Consider the following 23,382-nt stretch of genomic DNA (forward strand, 5'->3'; position numbering starts at 1 on the left):
ATCTTATTATGGAATTATCTGAAATTAACACAACATGTGGTATATTATTGAAAAAATTATAATATGTTATGCATTTTTACATGTAGTATTTATTGGTCTTTTTTTCCTACTAATAATTCTCTCCTTGTCACCATGCCTTCTTAGAGCATCTTATCATATTACCTTGTCAGTCCCTGTGCTCGGTGGTCAAGCCATATATCTCCAAATTCTTAAAAATAAACAAATTAGTTCCAGTGACTTTGAAGACTATTTCGGAGATCCACTTAATCAAATACGTATCAGCAATATTCAGACTCCATTTTTATAATATATAACTTGAAGATAAACCTGATTTTAAATCTTAAAAGGTTTACCTGCTTTTATGATAGTAATAAAACATGTTTTCATGTATGAAGATTATCAATTCTATGTCCTCATCATGTAAAAATATGGATGACTGGTAACAGCTAGAACTAGTCCCAGATTCATTTATTTTCTGTGTTTCTTGTTTGATAGTTGTTATTTTCATGTTCATTTAAAAATGATTATAGAATGTTTCATCCTCAGATAACTCTATCAGGGAAAGTCTAAACTTAACTCCTGAGATAAGGAAAAAATACAATAAAGTTGACATTATTTCTCAACATAGTAAGCTTTCTATCTTCACCCAAAAGCCCTCTGTTAGAGTTAGCAGTTGGGGACTATCTCCTCAAAGCCTTTACACACCAATCTAGACAGCAGCTTTATGTGCAGCTGGAGGGAAACAGTCAACAAGCTGAGGCTGTGTTTTTACCTACAGCTCTTGTGCCTTTTTTTTGCCAATCTCTGTGAAGGTTCCCAAGGAACTGGAACATTTTCTTACAGCAAACTGAGGTAGATAACTCCAGGTAATTGGATTGAAAAAATCTTAAGGATTCCTTAAAGCACTGCTTCGTGCAATGCTGCATAACCATTGATTACTGGGAAACCATAAGGTGAGAAAAGCAGATGGGGAGCAAACATACACTGAGCGGGTAAATTCAGACTTCAGGCAAGGACTTCAAGCCGAATGTTAATTTCATTTCATTCAAAACTGTTTCAGTTTATTAACATTTGTGTCTGTCTACTTTGTTATCACCACTGCATATTTAAACTGTATTTTACACAGAGAGTACTAAAGAATATTTTATTTGAAGTGAGCATGTTTAGTAAATTTCACAGGGATTGTATCTGTGGTAATGATTGCTTAAAACTAGTCTTTTTTACCTACCATTACCTGAGAAAAATAAAGTATCAGTAATAAAGGTAATCTCTGTAAAACTTGTCACTTAGTGGTGCCAAAGCAAATAACATTAACATATTGCTTAATACTTATCCTAATCGTTATTTAGGTTAAACTGTCAAACAACATTAGCTCTACTTCAACATTATTTTCTAGTATACTGTGTTGTTTAATGTTCCTGTTTAAATATTTTATTTACTTTCTGTATCCAATCTCTCAGTTCTCCCACTTTCAGTACCTAAGTTAGAAACTCAAGTTTGGCCTTGACTCCTTCCCTCCCACCCTGTTTCCAACCACTGGGCTTAATTTGCCTATTACTCTCCACTTCCTTAATATTGCTGGATATAACTCTGCAACAAATTCTCAAGTATAACTTGCATTAATGCCAAATATTTTAATTGATTTTTGTGCTTTCGGTTGTATGGTTCTCAAGTTCAGCTATCACAGCGACAGGAGAGAAATGTATTTAAAAAGAAATATATTCGTGTCATTTGTTTAGTCATGTTGTAATTGGAAATTTAATTATTGACCATTTATTTTGTATTTTCTGGAAACAGAATTCACTTTTCAGAAGGAGGGCAAGACAGGTCATGCAACAGACAAATTCAAGATTGATTAAGGTTGTTTACAATATAAAATTTTATTGTTTCAAGTTGTTTTATGTATTGAAATCTGTTCAGCTTTGTTTCTTACCACTACCCGCAACACACACTTAACTACCGTCTTCCAGTAAATACGTGCACCAGAAACGCTGATCTGCTTTGTTCCTCTGAGCACAGCTTGTTATTTTTATCCATCATCCTCTTGTTCACACAGATTCTTTCACTGTCCTCCCTTGCTTTTCTAATCCTTTTTACTTAGAGATTCGGATAGGAACTCTCTAATCCAGAAAGCTATCTTTAACCATTTGGAAGAATTTATCGTTAAAAATGAAATTTAACCGAAGGAAAAGAAACTTTCTTCAATGTTTAAATAATCATCAGTGCATTCTCCATCACTGCACATGCCATAAGGTACTATAATTGCAGTCTGCACCTTCAAACTGCAAAGTTTTGAGAACAATGTTCATGCGGGGTTTTTGTTGGCATTGTGTTTGGCCCAAGATAGAGATTTAATACATTTCCCCAACTAATGTACAGAAAGAAAAATAAAATTTGGCAAAGCATAGTTCTGCACTTTCAAGGTAACTTTTAATTAATTTATTTGGGAATATTACCTGATAAAATAAGATAACTTTTAATTAACTTATCTGGGAATATTACCTAATAAAATAAAGTAACATAGTTGGTTGACATATATGATATACACTTAAATATATATAATATATATTACATGTAAGTATATTGCATATTAGTTATATATATAACTATGCTAAAGTATATATTATACTATACATGTAGTTTTATAAAATGTGTTATATAATATATACACACATTTTTATTCATTTAGGATATATTATATATATATATTTATACATATACATATACATATAATAGACGAACCAAAAATATATTACCTTCTGCAATATTAACCACTTGGAGATAGGATGCAAAGATATTTTATTTATCTTGAAAGCAATAGAATAGATAGATGTACAAATGGTCCCGACTTACAATGGTTTGACTCGAGTTTTCTCCTTTCAGATGATGCATAAGTTAAATGTATCTAGTAAAAATCATTCTTCGAATTTTTATTTTGACCTTGTCTCAGGCCTACCTAGATGCTTTATGATAGTCTGCTGCAGTGGTGAACAGTGGCAGCAAGCTCTCAGTCAGCGTGTTGAACACAAGGGTAAGTCACTGCTGCTCTTCTTATGTACTGTGTTACGACATGATTTTGCCCATAGGCTAATGTAAATGTTTTGAGAACATTTAAGAAAGGCTAGGCTAAGCTATAATGTTCAGTAGCTTAGGTGTGTTCAATGCATTTTTTACTTTAGATATTTTAAATTTACAATGTCAGGATGTAAGTCAAGGAGCATCTGTATTTCCTTTCAGACAAAGGCAAATAATTAATTACTACTATTTATTAAACAATTAACATGCCAATTTCATTAGCCCCCTGCATTTTTGTTCTGATTTCATGTTTTATTTACATTTCCTCCCTTAATGTACATTGTCGCACAACTATAAGTGGCATCTATTCTCCGAAAATTTTCCACTCTCTAGCTTCTACTTCAACCTCTCCTAATTTGTAAAAGCTTCAATTGTCTCTGCAACTGCTTATTTAACATCTCTCTTTGAATTTTTAATAAGTAATTCAAACTTAATGAAAACTTAATTTCAGATCTTCCCCTAAAATCTTGCATGTCTTGATTATTAATTATCCATAGTCTAATAAATTAGAGTCCCCATTCATTAATTATTAATTAAGTCAATTAATGTCAACTCAATTTTTTCAGATACATAGGCCAAAACACATGGATGTCATTTTGATTACTCACTTTCTCTTTCATGTCACATATAATTCATCATGAAAGACTAGGTTCTACTTTTAATAACGTCTTACCTCAAAACAGGTTTGAACTATTTTCCTAGAACTTGTTTTTGCTCAGTGAATCTTTCCTCAACCCTGTAGAAGGAATCATTCTATTAAACTGCAAGTCAATTCACATTCACACCTCTGCTGAAAATCTCCCAGTGATTTTCCAGTTCATTTAACAGTGACAAATCTGATGTTACACAGTGGCTTACAAGGCCCTACTCCATCTGCCCTCTGTGAACTTTCTGACATCATTTTGTCCTACCTGCTGACTCATTATGCTGTAGTAATACTGGAATTCTTGCTACTTCTTTCAAACATAGGCACATTTCCACATCAGGCAAGCTGCACTTGCTGTTTCTCTGCTTAAAACAATCTCTTCTTGGATATCTACTGGATCATTTCCTTGTATTTTTCAGCCCTCTGCTCACATGTCCTTTCTCAGCAGGGTCTCAGTGGGAGCCCTCATTAAAATTTTGACTGCCTTTTCCCATCACTTTCTATACCTATCCCCTGCTTTTTCTTCCCATGAACTACCACCACTAAACACTGTCTATATATTACTCTTGTATTTTTCGTATTTCCGTTCCTACCCCATACACACTAGAATGTAAGCTCTGTGAAGCCGAAATTTTGATATTGTCCACTTTTGCAGTTTCAGAACTTAAATTTCAGTAGGCGTTCGAAAAATATTTTTAGTGAAAAACAATGAATGAACAAATGAATGAAAATTGAATCACTTTTAGACTCTTCACATTTTATCTGCATAAGAACTTTTTTTTTTAATTGTATTTTTTCTTAAAAAAAATGGGATACATGTGCAAAACGTACAGCTTTGTTACATAGGCTTACATGTGCCACGGGGTTAGGTGCACCCATTGACCTGTCCTCTAAGTTCCCTGCTCTCACACATCACCCCCACAACAGGACCCAAAGTGTGTCATTCCCCTCTCTGTGTTCATGTGTTCTCATTGTTCAACCCCCAGTTATGAATGAGAGCATGCAGTATTTGGTTTTCTGTTCCTATGTTAGTTTGCTGAGGATAATGGCTTCCAGCTTCATCCATGTCCCTGCAAAGGATATGATCTCACTCTTTTTTATGGATGCATGGTATTCCTTGGTGTATATGTACCACATTTTTTTCTATCCAGTCTATTATTGATGGGCATTTGGGTTGGTTCCACGTCTTTGCTATTGTAAATAGTGCTGCAAAAAGCATACACGCTACACAAAAAGTTTTCAAATATTATTATCCCCTTTTTACAATTTGGAAATAGAGGTAGTGGTCCTTGAACCAAATAAGTTGAACCAATTATCATATTCAGTTAGAGAATTCTCTGCCAATTCCGAGAGATATCTAAATAACCACAGATACTTTGTTCTGGTTGTACATTTCTGCCTTTTGAAGACTATTTGACAATACTCATTTGGTAATTTTTATATTAATTAATTATTATTGATATTATGGCATGACCCTTGCCATGATTATATTTTAGTATTAATATATCTATCTTAGAAAAATAACAATTTACTTTTTATTGCTCAAGAATAGTGTAAAAAGCATTGTGCTTGTCTGATCTTTGGTGCTTTAATAGAATGCCTTTCTGAGAAAAGCAAACCCAGTTCACTTAGGTGAGTTCTCTAACTCCTTTCTCAATCATTTTCTGGTACAAAGATGTTTACACTTTCTATCTTTCATGGGGCAATATCGTTAAAATATATTTTTCAGAATATTATAAATATAGCACATATATGGCTATGTATGTGTCACATGTATGGTTTTTGATTTATTTTTAGGTATCATTTGAAGGCTATCAGGATTTTACTGAGTCTACTTAGATTTGGCTTGATTTTTGTGTATTTATTTATTTATTTTTAGTTTTTAGTTCTCCAGATGGTTGAATACATCAGTAATTTAACTCCTGCCATTAGATTGATTGAGAATGCCTATTTTATAACATTAAGGGAGTATTCTTATGGCCACATTGAGGGATCAAAGGAACTCAAGAGTGACATATTTGATTAGACCTATGGCCCTTCCAAACTGATTTTCATGCTCATGGAGTTGCAAGAGAGGTAGCATACTGCCTTGACTTTGATATCAGCAGGTTTAAAAGGCATTTCATACATAAAAAGTGATCCCCGGCAAATATCAATAATACCACATGTAGGTACAGATTATGTATTTTCCTTTTGGTAAATATCTGTTTCATATATTTGAGTGTGAGAGTAAGCAGTGTTGTTTTAATAAGGTAAAGCGCTTTTTTTTTTCTTAGAAAGTTCAGTGGGTACTAGTGAAAATTTAAAGTATTCACAAAAATTCAAGGATTAGACAGGAAGCTTTCTAGTACTGCTTATATACAATGTTGTTTAGCAGAGGTACTAACCAACGCAGAAGAATTAAGAACTATAGAAATAGGAAAACACGAATATTTTTATTTCCAGAAGACATTAACGTATACCCAAAAGATAAAGGAAAATTTAGAAACAATGTAAACTAACAAATGAATTAGCATGTTTATTGGACCTAAAACAAATATATATATATATAAAATTTTCCTTTATATTAGTTGTAAACTTAGACATATAGTAATACTAATATGAGTATTTCATTTTTAAGATTAATAAACATTATAATGTACCTAAGTATATATTTAAGATAGATAATAGTAAAACCATGGGAGAACCCATAACCTTTTACTGAAGAAGAAATCTACATATGTAAATACCTGTATTAATACAAGGGGAAGAAAATAAAATGCCACTAAAATGTTACTTATTTTTATATTAATCCATAAATATAATGAAATTTTTGTTTTATAAAATTATAGGAATACCTTGGACATATCATAGGTTTGGTTCCAGATTACTGCAATAAAGCAAATATTGTAACAAAATGCATCACACAAAGTTTTTGGTTTCCCAGTGCATATAAAAGTTATGTTTACCCTAAATGTAGCCTATTATCTTAATTAATTAAAACATATTTTATTGCTAAAAATGCTAACAAATTGAGTACATGCTGTTGGAAAAACGACAACAATAGACTTGTTGTTATTGTCTATATATATTGTGACACAGGGTTGCACAACTTTCATTTTGTAAAAAACGTAATATCTGCACAACACAATAAAGCACAATAAAACAAGGTGTGCCTGTATTGATTTTAAGTTATTCTTGAATTGGCCAAAGGACTGATAATACCTAGGACAATTTTGAAAACAAATTAAGGAAGACTAAGCTGCCCTACCATATATTAAAGTTTATATGGGCATAGAACACAAAACCGTGAGACTTGCGCAAATTGATAACAGTATTAAAATGTGCAAGAGCCCTGTGATCTGATCAACAGTAATGGTAAAAGAAATTCCCTCGCCTTTTTTATTCCAGAGTACATCTTACTACAAAGAAATATCCTTTTCCATATGACTTTGGTAGGACTCAGGAAGCCCCCCCTTCACCCCTTATTTTTCTATCTATGACAGGAAAAGTCTTATTTAAGAAGTACGTTTTGTAAGGCTATAGCTTTCTAAGATAATAATACTTCTGATGGATCTGGGCAAAGTGAACTGAAAATCTGCAAAGGATTCAGTATTCTAGTTGTCAATAAGAAGAACATTTGTGATTCATGAGAGGAGGTCAAAATGTCAACATCAACTGGAGTTTGGAAGAAGTTTAACCCTTGCGGATAATTTTGAGGCACACATGACTTCAGTGAAGGAAGCAATTGTAGATGTGATGGAAACAGCAAGAGAACCAGAAGTGGAGGCTGAAGATGTGACAGAATTGTCACAATATCATGATAAAACTTGAAAGAAGACTTAAGTTGCTTCTTTTGAATAAACAAAGATAGTGGTTTCTTGAGTTGGAAAGGAGTCCTGGTGAAAATGTTGTTGTCATCGTTGAAATGATAAGAAAGGATTTACAAAGTTACATAAACTAAGTTGATAAAGCAGTGGCAGGGCTTGAGAGGATTAATTCTGATTTTGAAGGAAGTTCTATAGTGCATACAGTGCTATAAAATAGTATGGCATGCTGCAGAGAATTCTTCTGCAAAAGGAAGAGTCCGTCTATGTTTCAAACCATATTGTTGTTTTACTTTCAGAAACTGCCCTATCCACCCCAACTTCAGCAGCTACCACCCTGATTAATCAACAAACATCCACGTGGAAGCAAGACTCATTACCAGCAAAAAGATCATGACACTTGAGGGCTCATATGATCATTAACATTTTTATAAATAAAGTATTTTTAAATTAAATCGTGTATATTTTTTGACACAAATGATATTGTACACAAAATAGACTCTAGTGTAAACATAGCTTTTATATGCACTGGGAAACCAAAAAAATCGTGACACACTTTATTGAAATATTGTACCTTATTGTGGTGGGCTGAAACTAAATTCACATTAACTGGGAGATAAGCTTCTATTTGTTATTTACACTGTATACACATTAGGAGGTAAGATTATCTGTATTCAGTGGAAGTAGTGGTGAGGTAGTGGTGTAAATTACTTGAAAAAGCTGGGAAAGATTGTAAATATATCCTGAGAAGAATAAAAATGCTGACACAAAGAGTGATTCCCAAGCAATTTTGTGGATTTAGAAGAGGTTAAAGACCAAGCATTCCGTAGTGCTATGGATCTGGACAAGTATTCAATCTTTTATGGCAGTATTTTTATTGCCAAAGAAGGTAATGCTGATGACTAGTTCATTTTATAAGGACAATATTTGCTTTATTATTTTCCTGACATATTCCTCTTAAATATGTAAGATAAATACAACTACTACCTTATTTTCCAGGATAGTGGGTGAGTGTAATTTTAATTTCCAAGTCTCCCAGCGACATCTGGCAAATCTGCATATATCTTAGGTCTTTGCAACTGGAGGTGAGGGTGTTACTGACATTCATTCTGGAGGCCAGGGATCCTGTAATGCACAGGGCAGCCCTCCACAATAAAGAATTAAATGGGCTAAGTGCCAGTAGTGCTGAGGTTGAGCAACTCTGTTTATAGATAAAGAAACAGGCTAAAGAGTTAGAGTAATTTGCTCGTAAGTTACACAGCTGAAAATGATAAGCAAATAAACCAGTGAACTGGATTTGAAAATGACACAAAACCCTGGCTGCTCTTTTTGCAATTACCTTATCATAACTTAGATTTGTAGAGATAAAATATATGTAAGTCAACCAAGTTTAGAACATGTGTATATGAAAGGGTGGTGAAGAATAGAAGTCATGATGACTGGATTTAAGAACAAAGAAGCATAAGATAAGGATGTTGATAGCAATACCTGTATAGTAATACTGCTGTTGTGTTTGATGATAGTATTTCAGTGGATTAATAGATTGTGAGTCAAGTATTACTGTTGTTAAATGATGATATCTGTGTATAAAAGGAAGTCCTATGAGATTCAAAATAATGGATGATGCTTAGGAAATTACTTTTTGTGTAGGAGGTAAATGGTTGAACATTTTCTACTTTATGTGGTTCAGTCTACTAGTTAGAATTTCTACCAGACAGTGGAAAGCGGTTTGGAGCTAGGAGAATATACCACATCTCCACTTCCACGTTCTCTGAAGCTGAGAGAGGGAGTGGTTTCTGCTAAAGACAGCTTCATATAAATGATTCTTAGAACTTCAGACCTCAGATAAGGAGGCTGCCATGTTGCATTCGTCTATCCTTTGGAAGGAATGGTCAATTCCATAGTGATTTTTAATTTCTATCAAATAAAATGAAAAGTTCTTGGTTTGTTATGTAACTATAGCCAAAATATCATGTCCCTACATTTTATTTAAATTCTTATAAAATTGACCAAGGTGATTGAAAACCATCCTGTAGTTCATAGGAATATTGCTTTGTGCCTACTTCAGAATTCAACAAAATATGTATGCATTTGTTAAATGTTTATTGAATGAGTCAATTTATACATAAATATTTAATTACGTAAGTGAGAGAGCATGACCTTAGGAGAGTTATTTCAGAAGATGCACTTTTTACTGATGGTCTTTTGAGGGATAGGTTTGACAATTTAATTGTTTGAAATACATACCTAGTTTTTAAAAATTTATTTGTAATACTTTAAGTTCTGGGGACATAGGCAGATTGTGCAGGTTTGTTACATAGGTATACATGTGCTATGGTGGTGGTTTGCTGCATCTATCACCCTGTCATCTGCATTAGGGATTTCTCCTAATGCCCTTCAAAATTCCCCCAACCCCTGCTATTCCTCCCTTGGCCCCCCCACCCCCAGGCTCTGATGTATGATGGTCCCATCACTGTGTCCATGTGTTCTCGTTGTTCAGCACCCACTTATGAGTGAGAACATGAGATGTTTGGTTTTCTGTTCTTGTGTCAGTTTGCTGAGAATGATGGTTTCCAGTTTCATCCACGTCACTGCAAAGTTCAGAAATACATACCTATTTAACCACTAAAATGAGAAAATAGACTTGAGAAGAAACTGATGCTTTTTTATTTTCTACTTGAAAGGTAAGAGATAAAAGTTCTGTTTGTACAACTCTAAAATAATATATCTCATATTAATTAACTACTATTTAGATAGAACATTCTTAGTACTACTTAATAAATGATATCTTAAAAATGGATTTCAAGAAAAAAGTGTAGAACACTTAAAATATAATGTTGTTTTAAACACCACAAATTGCTTTTCCAACTATAATTTAAAGGCCATCTATTGTGACATAGTCTCGGTTTTTTTCTTTTGTGTGTGTGTGTGTGAGGTGGAGTTTCTCTCTTATTGCCCAGGCTGGGGTGCATCGGTGTGATTTCGGCTCACTGCACCCTCTGCCTCCTGGGTTCTCCTGCCCCAGCCTCTGGAGTGCTTGGGATGAGAAGCATGTGACACCATGCCCAGCTAATTTTTTTCGTATTTTCAGTAGAGATGAGGTTTCTCCATGTTGGTCAGGCTAATCTCGACCTCCTAATCTCAGGTGGTCCACCCACCTTGGCCTCCCAAAGTGCTGGGATTCCAAATATAAAGCAGTTTTCTGGCTTATACACATTTTTTAATGCTACGTTCTTATTTCCAATGCCTTTAACTGTTTAAAAAATTTGCAGTATAGTTTACTCTATTAGTATATTTGATTAAATCTTTAAATATTTAAAGATGATACTCTGTTGATATTTGTAGAGCATATCAAACCATAGTGTGATCTTGACATATTTATGACTCCAATCAGTTTAAATTTTATCTGCTTTTCTGGAGTAAAGCCATTTAGCTACAAAAGATTCAAGCAGATGGAATATTACCAAACAGTATGTGTTCTTTTAGTAATACAGTTTTAAGTGTTCCTATTGTGGGGAAGATGCAACAAGCCATCAAACAAAAATACATAATATGCTACTAAAGACCCTATATTTTATTTATTTTGTTGCATTTATTTGTATCCTTCTATTCTTCTGTTCTCATATATTTTTATTATGCTCAATAAAGTCAATTTGAGGAGGGAAGATATTAAAATTTTTTCAAATTATAATCATATCAGTTTCATATCTTCTGATAATTCTTTAAAATTGATGTGCTGTGTTGTTCCCAAAATTTTCATTTCAAATAAGGTATTCAAAGAATTGCAGTGAGACATATAAATGGAAATATATTCACACAAATTATTTCATGGGAGAACAAACTGTACTAATGCAGTCATATCATAGTCTTTAAAAAGTTGTATAAAAAATTAAGAAAAGAGTAATTTTTAATTGAAAACCCTGACACTTGCTGAAAATTAGAAGCTTATATTACAAAGGAGAAGAAATGAGGATCAAAAGTGAGACTGTACTTGCATGAGTTTTGTCTAGTACAACTTCATTCACTTTATTTTCAGTCTTTACATTCATTTTTAAAAGTGTATAAATCAGAAACAGAGCAGCATATAAAGAAAGTCAGCTTTGGAGATTCAAATTTGGGAAAATAAAGCATTTATTTTATTTTTTCAATCCACACATCATTTAACCATTTTTCCCCTCTATCTCTCTTTTATTATTATTATTATTATTATTATTTTGTACATTTTGCAAGTTTATTAGTTAGGGTTTCCCAAGCTACGCTGCAGTGACACAGCAACCAAAGCTTGTTACTCAATCCTGCCACATGTCCATTGAAGACAGGCAGGAGCCCCGGCTCCATTGCAACTTCAATATGGGAAGGAGATCATGGTGAAGCACATCTTGTTTTTTTTTTTTTTTCCAAAAACTCAACCTAGAAGTGATAGTAGGCACTCCTGCTCACATGTCGTCACTCAAAATGAATCCTGTAGATACATTCAACTTGAAGTGTAATGAAAATGCAATGACAGGCAGGAGAGATGTAAAATACTTGTGAGAGAATATACATCTTCTATTGAACATGAAACTGTAGAAGAATGTAAAATAATAAATATCAGTGATATAAGTGATCCTTAAAATGTTGACAAAAAGAAAATTAAACATATAGAATATTAATCCAGTATTTCACGTATCATAAAGTTAGCATCAAAAGATGAAAAACCTTAATGAATAATTTTTTCTCTTAATTAAATACTTTGGATCAATCTTCTAGTCCTTGGTCACTGTGTATTATGCCATACTCTATTAATATCATTGTCACATGGAAACGGTTTCAGCAAATATAAATTACTTATTCTCTGTGCATAGATATTCAACTAAATTATCATATGTGCATAAATTTCCTTTTACTCAGAACTAGAAGAGTGGGTTTTGTTTCTAGGATTTTAATAAAGAGGCTCTCTGCTCCTCCAGTTCGACAGACAGTCGCATCTTGTCTCCCATCACCAACCACATCCCTGAGACACCACGGGGAAGGTGAAGGTCGGAGTCAACAGATTTGGTCGTATTGGGCGCCTGGTCACCAGGGCTGCTTTTAACTCTGGTAAAGTGGATATTGTCGCCATCAAGGATCCCTTCATTGACCTCAACTACATGGTCTACATGTTCCAGGATGATTCCACCCGTGGCAAATTCCATGGCACTGTCAAGGCTGAGAACGGGAAGCTTGTCATCAATAGAAATCCCATCACCATCTTTCAGGAGTGAGATCCCTCCAAAATCAAGTGGGGCGATGCTGGCGCTGAGTACATGGTGGAGTCCACTGGCGTCTTCCCCACCATGGAGAAGGCTGGGGTCACACGCAGGGGGGAGCCAAAAGGGTCATCATATCTGCCCCCTCTGCTGATGTCCCCATGTTTGTGATGGGCGTGAACCACGAGAAGTATGACAACAGCCTCAAGATCATCAGCAATGCCTCCTGTACCACCAACTGCTTAGCGCCTCTGGCCAAGGTCATCCATGACAACTTTGGTATCGTGGAAGGATTTGTGACCACTGTCCACGCCATCACTGCCACCCAGAAGACCATGGATGGCCCCTCCGGGAAACTGTGGCGTGGTGGCCGTGGGGCTCTCCAGAACATCATCCCTTCCTCTACTGGTGCTGCCAAGGCCGTGGACAAGGTCATCCCTGAGCTGAATGGGAAGCTCACTGGCATGGCCTTCCGTGTCCCCACTGCCAATGTGTCAGTGGTGGACCTGACCTGCCGTCTGAAAAAACCTTCCAAATATGATGACATCAAGAAGGTGGTGAAGCAGGCATCAGAGGGCCCCCTCAAGGGCATCCTGGGCTGCACTGAGCACCAGGTGGTGTCCTCTGACTTCAACAGCGACACCCATTCTTCTACCTTCGATGGTGGGGCTGGCATTGCCCTCAACGACCACTTCGTCAAGCTCATTTTCTGGTATGACAATGAATTTGGCTACAGCAACAGGGTGGTGGACCTCATGTCCCACATGGCCTCCAAGGAGTAAGACCCCTGTACTACCAGTCTCAGTGAGAGCACGAGAGGAAGAGAGGCCCTCACTGCTGGGGAGTCCCTGCCACACTGAGTCCCCCACCACACTGAATTACCCCTCCTCACAGTTTCCATGCAGACCTCTTGAAGAGGGAGGGGCCTAGGGAGCCCCACCTTGTCCTATACCATCAATAACGTCCCCTGTGCTAAGCCAATAAATAAATAAATAAATAAATAAATGAAAGAAAGAAAGAAAGAAAGAAAGAAAATATAGGTACACGGAATCTATTTTTTTTTTAAATGCATATTGTTGGAGCAGAAAAATGGGGTTGTCTCTCTATGACATATGCTTGCTGCCTCTTACATCTCCAACAATCTTTTATTCAAGCACTTTAAAACACATTCTATTCTGTCACCTCAGACAGTGCATCATGCCATCAGGACACAATGATGCCAGATACATTTTGACTTCTGAATAGACCCTATAATTAGGTTTGGCATGAATAAGTGCAAAAGCTATCTTTTCTCAAACCATTAGAGAAAACAAAGCCTATATTTCGGTTAATCTTATTCTTACTCTCCAACATTATAAAAAGTAATAGGAGGCCGGGCGCGGTGGCTCAAGCCTGTAATCCCAGCACTTTGGGAAGCCGAGGCGGGTGGATCACGAGGTCGAGAGATCGAGACCAACCTGGTCAACATGGTGAAACCCCGTCTCTACTAAAAATACAAAAAAAAATTAGCTGGGCATGGTGGTGCGTGCCTATAATCCCAGCTACTCAGGAGGCTGAGGCAGGAGAATTGCCTGAACCCAGGAGGCGGAGGTTGCGGTGAGCCGAGATCGCGCCATTGCACTCCAGCCTGGGTAACAAGAGCGAAACTCCACCTCAAAAAAAAAAAAAAAAAAAAAAAAAAAAAAAAAAAAAAAAAAAAAAAAGTAATAGGAAAGCACATTGAATTAGTTTTGAACATATTCAGTTATTATTTTTTTAATACTTTATTCAAGTAAATTAATTTCAAATTATACTTCTCTTGTATGTCAGTACAGGATATGTCTCTAATTGAATGCATTAAAATAATTTTGAATCACATTAAACTAGACATTCATAAAAATTGTATTCCTATTTTAATTTTCATTATAAAAATACAAATAGGTAAACTGTTTATCCTAAAGGTATTTTCCCAGAGTTTTGAAATTAAAATTATAAAAGAATGCAGAGATGAAATGAATGTTTAAATTTTTTAAAAAATAGACTAAGTCTTGAATATATTTGGAGATCTCAAAGTATTTAATGGATAATACATTTATCCAAGAACACCAATTAAATAGTTTTCTCTGTTTCAAAAATGCATATAATTTATAGATAACCTCAAAAGATTACCCGTGGTAAATTATGTTATTTTTCTCAAAAAAGTAAACTTTTCCTGGATTTCTCTGTGTGGAATTTTGAACACAGTTGTTCATGCTGTTTTTCTTAAGCTGAAAGATGTCACTGCCAGGTCTTAAACACAAGAAGCAGAATACCAGTGAGAACAACTTGCCCAGTATCTGTCAAATTAGGCCAAGTATGGGCCAGTGCCCAGAAATCATGAAGAATGCTGTAAAGGTCAGGACATCAGCTAACTGCAAAAAGCCCAGAATTGCCTTTTAAGGAGTGCGAGGTACACTTATCTCCTTTCACAAGTGAAAAAAGGAATCTGCATTTCTAGTTTATCTGAAATTAAAATGAATATTGATAACATGGTTAGAAGTTACATACTTTAGGTAGTATTATCACTCAGTAAAAGTGCTACACCATAATTAAAGAGATAATATAATCAATTTATGTTTCAGGATTACTGGAACATTCTTCAAGTAGTTAAAAAAATTCTTTAGTTAAAAATGTATACAAAATGAATCTGAATCTTAGTCTGTTGAATACAGAAGAGATTAATTATTTCTCTAGCATTATAATCAATAGAGGACAGGTATGCTATGATTCAAAATAAGATTTTGTGTCACTGTATATAAAATGATAATTTAGTTTCTAGTCTCTAGAGAGGGCAAAGATGCTGTCTTCACTTTCCTTTTTCCTTTGCAACATATACAGGAATAAATGACAGATATTTTTAAGTTACACAATTAAAGTGAAAATAATAGACATGATCAAAGTGTTTCTTTCTATGTAGCTGCTTCTCAACTGAGTACTAACAAACAAGACAATGAAACAGCTAGCATAGAAAATATATGCAGGATAGAGTTAGGGAAAAGTAGGTAATGGAATATCAAATAAATATATCAATTGAAATAAATGGTAAAGATGCATTCCTATAATAAGCATTGAAAGCCACCTGTTTCATAATTTTCAATGGTTTTAAATAACATTTATAATAGATAAAAAAAAACTTGGAACTGTTTATATGCAAATGTCTTATTACATGTTTTCTAATTGCTACTCTATTTTTAATGCCTATCATTTGAGCTTTTCTCATTTCCTGTGAGAACCAAGTTACAACAAACTATTTTCCACTGGGTTTGCTAACATCTTGCTAAACATGACTTAGAGCATGTTACTGAAGAAATATGCTGGTGAGACATCAAATCAGAATGATGAAATTGGGAGATACTGTCCTGTAATTTTAAAAAGGCATGTAAGTTTTCTATTTTTTCCTAATTTGGCATTCTAGAAATTATTGAAATTGAAAAGTTACATTGTCATGAGACACATGGGAATTTTAAAAAAAATAATAGTAGATTAAAGTGTTAAGTAATGATTTTAGTTAATGTTTAAATATATTAAAAATGCAAGGAGATGCACAATTTTATTGTCTTTAATAACTAACAAAAGGCATTCGGCTATTTAGAGAAGGTGTGAAACTGTAACTCCGCCTTAGAGACATCTTCCATTATTTTTGCTATAAGTTTCTTGTTCATTAATAATGACTTCTAATAAAGAAATCAGAATTAGGCATACCATTTAGTAAATAATATATGATACTTATTAAGTTGCTAAGTGATTTGCATTTTGTCAATATGGAGATAATTTGGCTTTGAATTGAAGATCAAATTTGATATTTAAAATTTTTTAAAAGATTTAAACAATACGATAGTAAAGATTTGTTTAAATAAAATATTTCAAAGAATGAAACTGTGTCACAAATAAACATTGCTAGAAGAGATTTGTTTTGTTTTGTTTTTTTTCTAGAAACAGTCTTGATTGGCTTAAAAATACATTTTTTTCAAGTTCTATGAGTTTTGTTTTCAATTAAAAGGCAACAACTTCTGTATTTAGAACATCACTGGGTCAACAATAACAAGCTAGTCTCATTTAGCTTTCCACTAAATTTTTACACAAATTTTCAAGGCAATGGATCGGTTTTCTAATAGTGGGGAGCAAACAGCTGCCTGGAAATTGTGAAAAAAATCACTTTTTTAAGACTCATATTAATCAAGCAGAAATGATGTAATTGCACTAATTCCTAGATTCAATTGGTGTAAGTTTTCTTCAATTACATTAACTAACCTAATTAATTCGATCTCTTTTGGCAAATTTGTAAGATTTAAAAACCCCAAATAACCCTTAAAAAGTCCTTTGTAATAAAGTTCTTAATTTTTCTAAATGATAGTTCCAATTATGCTAACAAGTAAGGCTGAACTTCGTAAATAGAGCTACTGAAAATTTTCAGAAATGCATTGACAAACTCTCAAACTTTTCATTTTAAATGGAAAGAAATACGTTAATCAAAAATGATAGATTTAACTTTGATGGCGTCATACATTTACCTGTATATGTTTTAAACAGGAGCGTAGAACATTTACATTTTGCTTTATATGCTAGCAATTTAACTGTTTCTTTCTCTAATTATTTTTATCATATCAGAATATTTTTCAAGAAAGACCATAACATGATTTCATCAGTTGAAAAACAAAGTTAATTAAATACTTCAAATCTTCAGTAAAAAATATTAGACTTGGAAATATTAAAAATAGAAACATTAAGAAAGAGAAATACAAAAGTAAAGAGAATAGAAACATCGCAAACATCCAAATATTTATTTCCAGCTTTACAGCAAACCATTCATGGTGTGTGTGTGTGTGTGTGTGTGTGTGTGTGTGTGTGTGTGTGTATTTGTGTACGCTTGCGTGCCTGTGGAGTACTTTTCATTTATCAAAGCTTTCAAAATGTTGTAAAATAATTTTTAAACAAAATATACGTTTATAAAAACTTCCCCAAATTGATCAACTTCCCCCCTTGTGCATAATTAGGTGATAAGGTACACACTTCTGGGTATGTGGAAGGGCTGTGTATAATGTGATTTACTATCATATCCCCCTTCAGAACAATACTCTCTTTGCAGCTCTCTAACGAAGGACAACACCTGATTTTACACAACTGAATCATAACAGGTCCCTGACCTGCCTACAAGAGGGCTTTACCCAGCTTTAGTCTTGCTGTTGATGATATGTGACCATCCTCAATAACTTGCTTTTGCTAATCTCAGCCTTCTCTGTCAGTAAAATCAGAAAGTCTGACTAAATGATCTTCAAAGATTAGTATCATAAGTTAAATCAATTCTATGAAAGAAAAACATTTCCTTTTCCATTCTCTTAGTGACCCGCCCTCCTTTCTTGCCATTTAGCTTTGTTTTCATATTGTCAATGTCCAGATACCACTGCATTGTGCATGAGGAAGCAGATTTTTGGTTTCTGTGAACCTGTATAAGAATGTAATAAACAGTGCACTTGTCTTCCAAGTCGCCTGCTTGGCCTTTTTCCAAGTAAACTTTTCTTTTCTTCCTTTCTTCCTGCTTTAAAGATTTTCAATAAACTTTCACTCCTTTCACTCCTGCTCTAAATAAAAGGAAGTAATAAGCTTACTCTTGTATCTCTATTTTTATCTGATATGTCTAAGATTTCTATTAATCTATTTATATTAAAACAGTACAAATGTGTGATTTGTAAAATCAGATAGTACCATAAATTTGTGATCAATAATAAGTACCACTTACTTGTCTTATTCTTCCTCTTTCCTCCCTGGAATCTACTTTTAACCTTATTAGCTGTTTCTTCTGAAATTTAACTACAGAATAAATGTGTGTGTGTGTGTGTGTGTGTGTGTGTGTGTAACATAGGTTAACTAAAGAATATTCATGTATTGATCTTTTCATTTTAGACTATATCTACCAAATTCTTATTCTATTATCAAAGGCAAGAATTTCAGTTTCTTATTATTGAGCTATTTAGTACTTGTGACATTGTGCAGGTGATGCTAAACTTTAAGTCAGAGGACGTAATTATTGACAAAAATCTGTAAAATTAAAGAAAACTGGAAGACAACACAAGGTTCAATCTGACAGTTTCTTAAGTGTCAATGTGAATATAAAACTGACAATATTTCAATGTTGTAACAGCTCTTGTTTGGCAAAATAAAACATAATCACAAAAAAGTAAGTACCTAATTTAAGGGTATAAAATGCATGTGTAGTATTCTCTGTAGTGGAATACAATTGTAAAAGAACATGGGCTTATGGACTAGCCAACTATGATATTTATCATAAAGCTGTTCTGAAAATAAATATGAACTATATGAGCAGATCTTTAAGAGGTAAGTTTCCCGTTAGAATGAAGAAGCTAATGTTGACCTCAATCTAATGACTGTTTATATAAGGAGAATACATTTTTTTTTTGTGAAAATTTTCTTTTTCAGGCCCTAAAATGTGTTTTCTATGCTCACTAAATAAGATAAGCATTATTTTATTTTCCTTTTTAATAACAGCCTATAGGTGGTATCTCCAGTTTTTCAGAAAGTATTTGCATGAAAACAATCACATTTCCCAAGGGACAAATGAGTTTCTGTTCCAAATGAAGTGGATTTGCTTGGATTAACAAATGAAATGTCCTTTTTGGCTTAATTTGTTATTCCCATGTTTTCTTTCCTTAAGAAGGTAAATGGGATTTCAAAAATATCACTGATATATATATATATATATATATATATATATATGTATATTTCTGTCCATCTGTCTGTCTATTGTCTATCAATCCATCATCAGTTTATTCTTGGTATGCATAAATGATATTATTGAATTAAATTTTTGTTTGAATAGTTGTATATCAACTATGTATGACTAAGGGTCCGTTCCAGAGTGAGCACAGGTGCAGATAATGCTTCAATCTGTGCCTGCTGTAGAGCATATCACAAGTGATCTGCCACTTATATGTACCACCAGCCCCTGAAGTCAGAAGAGTTACTCTGTTCTTGCCATGCTAAACACCCTCTCGTATTCTTCCTACTTTCCCTTCCCTGTCTACATTCTGGAGAATCTCAGCCCTAGGATGTTATTAGAAAATTGACTTTCGTGCATACGTACTTGTCATACCTAGCTTGATTGAGCTACGGAGTGATGTTGCAGCTCATGTGTTAATACCTCATTAGCTCTTCCATATTTAATGTTTTAAAGTACTTATAAGAAAACTCCTCTAGAAGCAAAATGTCAACTCCATCTCTCTGTGTTTGATTCAGGCTTGGTGGTACATTATCACCACACTATGATCAACTTCCAAACTTTTTTAGAAGAAAAGTGGTTCAAACTGCTTCTAATTGATAGGAACCTATTTTTTTCTGTTAAGTAAAATTTATTTTTTGTGTAAAGAAGCTGCTGGTGGGTTTTAAAAATAATCTCTATACTACTGAATCAATATATTGAAATCATACCTAAATTTTCCAAATAAAGATAAGACTTTACAATGATGTCTTCTGCTGGGACATGAAAGCAAAATTCTAGGTATCATAGCCCCCCACCCTGCCAAAAATGAGGTTATACACAAAGATACAAGGGGGAATTTATGTCTGCTATAGTATAAATAAATATTGCAGTATACACAGGAATGTTTTGTTGTGAATTAATGTGTGAAGTTTTCAAGCACCGAGTAGCTGTTAATAAATTAAACTAGAACAGTTCCAATTGTGTCTTAATCCAATAATATTTTTATTAGTTTACAAATTTTATCAGCTATAACCTCAAAAACACATATACCTAGCTTATGTTCTGTGAACTAGTCATCATTATAGAAAGTAAAATCTGAACTTTAAAAAGTCATTGAGAAGAATGAGACATTCAAATTTTATATATATATATATATATATATATATATATATATATATGTAATGTTGGTTTTACAGATATATATATATATATATAATTTACAACCTATGGTTTATACTTCAAAAGAAATTTATATAATTTTATCCTCTCTATTTGTGCAATAAAATAAAAGCCAACAGTTTGTTATTATTACATTAAGATAATGTCACATATGCATGCTGTTCTGGACATTTTCTTACCACCCTCCCCCTGCCCCGCAGCTTCTTTCTTCTTCACCCTGCTTTGTGACCTGGAACACTGTCCTTCAAGGGACTACACCATCTGGGCTGCCCCGAGCCTGGGAGATGCACCAGCAGATCTCCTTCCAAAAGGCATGAGGAGAGGAAAGCCAGAGTATTTAAACCCTGGTTACTGACTGTGTAGCGCAGGTACAAGCAATGCCCTGCAGCCCTCTTGGAAGTGGTGTCTTGTACAAGTTCTGCCACTTGCTACCTCCCGTGTCGGCCGTGTTGACACACTCCCCATCCATCTACCCATGACTGCGAGACCAGGGACATGCCTCATTCTCTCTTGGTTTTCCTTAGATCTCTATCAAATTTTTCTTCGTTGAACTCTGATAAATTATCTCTCTTGAATGAGTCATAACTGTCCTTCATAAAGTCTAAATATTGAGCTAAGCTTAATATTTGTGGGACAAATTTATTTATAACAATAGAAAATGTAATTCTAAGTAAGATAAAGTTTTGTCTGGAAATTATTTTGTAAGTACAGCTACAGAAAAGTTTACATTTTATCATTTTACTTAATGAATACACATGTAAAGTGATATGATTTGGATATTTGTCTCTGTCCAGATTTCAGGTACAAATGAAATTCCCAGCGTTGGAGGTGAGGCATGGAAGGAGGTGTTGGGTGATGGGAGTGGATCCTTCATGGTTTGGTGCTGTCCTTGTGACAGTGAGTGTGTTCATGCATGATCTGGTTGTTTGAAGATGTGTGACACCTCCCCACTCCCTTGTTCCTGCTTTTACCATAGCATGTCTGCTATCCCTTCACCTTCCATTATAAGTAAATATTCCCTGAGATATCCGTAGAAGCTAAGCAGACCAGACACTGGTGCCATGCTTCCTGCACAGCCTGAAAACTGTGGGCCAATTAAACCACTTTTCTTTATAAATTATACAGTCTTGAGTATTTCTTTATAGTAATGCAAGAATGACATAATACATAAATTTAATAATATTTGTTTAATTTTGGCACATGGTATGTTTATATAAAAGTAATCAAATATATTTAAACATGGTAAGCTCTTGATCTTTAGTAATTATTGCATAAAAGAGCACTAAAATAATATCCATATATTTCCAAGTGTCTGTTTTCTCATAGCATGGTATTAATAAGACTTAAGGTTTGAATGTAGGTCTGAAAAGAAACACAAAAATTCAGAGCACACATATTTATGCCCTTTACTTTCACATTTCTGTGTATTTAAATAATTATAACACTCTATTATAAGCCCTTATTATATGCAGTTTTTCTTTGGTTAATGTCTTTATGTACATACTGAGGATACAGAGATGAGCAAATCTCCTCCATCGAAGAACTCAGGGCTAAGTTTGTTAGTGAGGGACACTTACAAAATAACACCTAAAACACAGAGATAGGGGATCTGATTATAAATGAATGATTTGTGTTGTAAAATCGCAACAAAGTATTAGCAGCGGTTCTATAAGCAGCAGTAGCTCTATTAGCACCCTCTGTTACTGCATCTTTCTCTGGTTCTTAGATCCATGGCAAGTTGAAGTTTTCTATAGACCCATCCCTCCTATCCATTCTCCAGATGGTCCATTGGCTTCTGTTGCTTCAGGCAGCATTTTTAGATGGTGATATTTATACCATCTTAAAGAATAAAACATCAGTTTGGAATTAAAGGCTCAAAGTATTATGTGTAGAGGAAATTCCCTGTGTATCCCATATTTGCCTTATAGTTTCATCACAGCAGGCATGAGTACGTACTAAAATTTTTAAAGATAATAGATTAAAATAAAAGCAAATGACCAAAGAGAGCAACCAGCAAGATTCCCGAAAGGGCCATTATCTCTCAATTAAAATGCAAGACATTACCAAAAGCCATTCTTAAGAATGATTTATATTCAATAACACTTTTGATGTCAGATTTTAAATTACATTATTTTCTACAATTACCACTAATTTTAAATGTTTAACCTTCTACAATAAAACTTTTGTAGACAGAGTTTATATTAATGCCCTAAACTTGTGTGAAATAGGTTTATGTTTTGAATGAAATGTTTAAATACTTTTTTAATCAAACAAATTGTGTTTTAAATGGGCATGACTTAAGAATAAGCTTAGATTAATGAGTTTACAAAATTGTAAAACATCAGAAATTATTAAGTTACTTAGTTTAATTAACTTTATGAAACCCAAGTTACGTATTATAAACTTGTTGAAGAAAGTAGAATAGCATGGGATTAATAAAGGGCTTTTAATAATTAACATTTTCCTCTCATCTTTATTGTATAAAATGATACCTTTATCTCTGGCACACATAGCTGGGTGGATGGAGCTGTCTTTTACTTAGAAGCACAAACATGGAAAAGGGACAAATTTTGGAATATGGAATCCTGTGTTCAGTTTGGTCATGCAGAGTATGAAGTGCTTTGAGACATTCCAGAAAAGATGTCAAGCAGGAAGCTGGGAGAGGGATTCTGAATCTGCAAGGAAACATTTCTCAGCTATTTTTCTACTTCTACA

The 23,382-nt window shown here is 34.0% G+C and overlaps 1 pseudogene; it reads left to right on the top strand.

Moving 5' to 3' along the window:
• The first annotated feature begins 12,539 nt into the window (after positions 1–12,539).
• Positions 12,540–13,574, top strand: LOC120367759 (glyceraldehyde-3-phosphate dehydrogenase pseudogene; annotated as a pseudogene).
• The last annotated feature ends 9,808 nt before the right edge of the window (positions 13,575–23,382 follow it).

Source organism: Saimiri boliviensis, chromosome 3, assembly GCF_048565385.1.
Source record: "Saimiri boliviensis isolate mSaiBol1 chromosome 3, mSaiBol1.pri, whole genome shotgun sequence".
In the NCBI taxonomy this organism is placed as follows: domain Eukaryota; kingdom Metazoa; phylum Chordata; class Mammalia; order Primates; family Cebidae; genus Saimiri; species Saimiri boliviensis.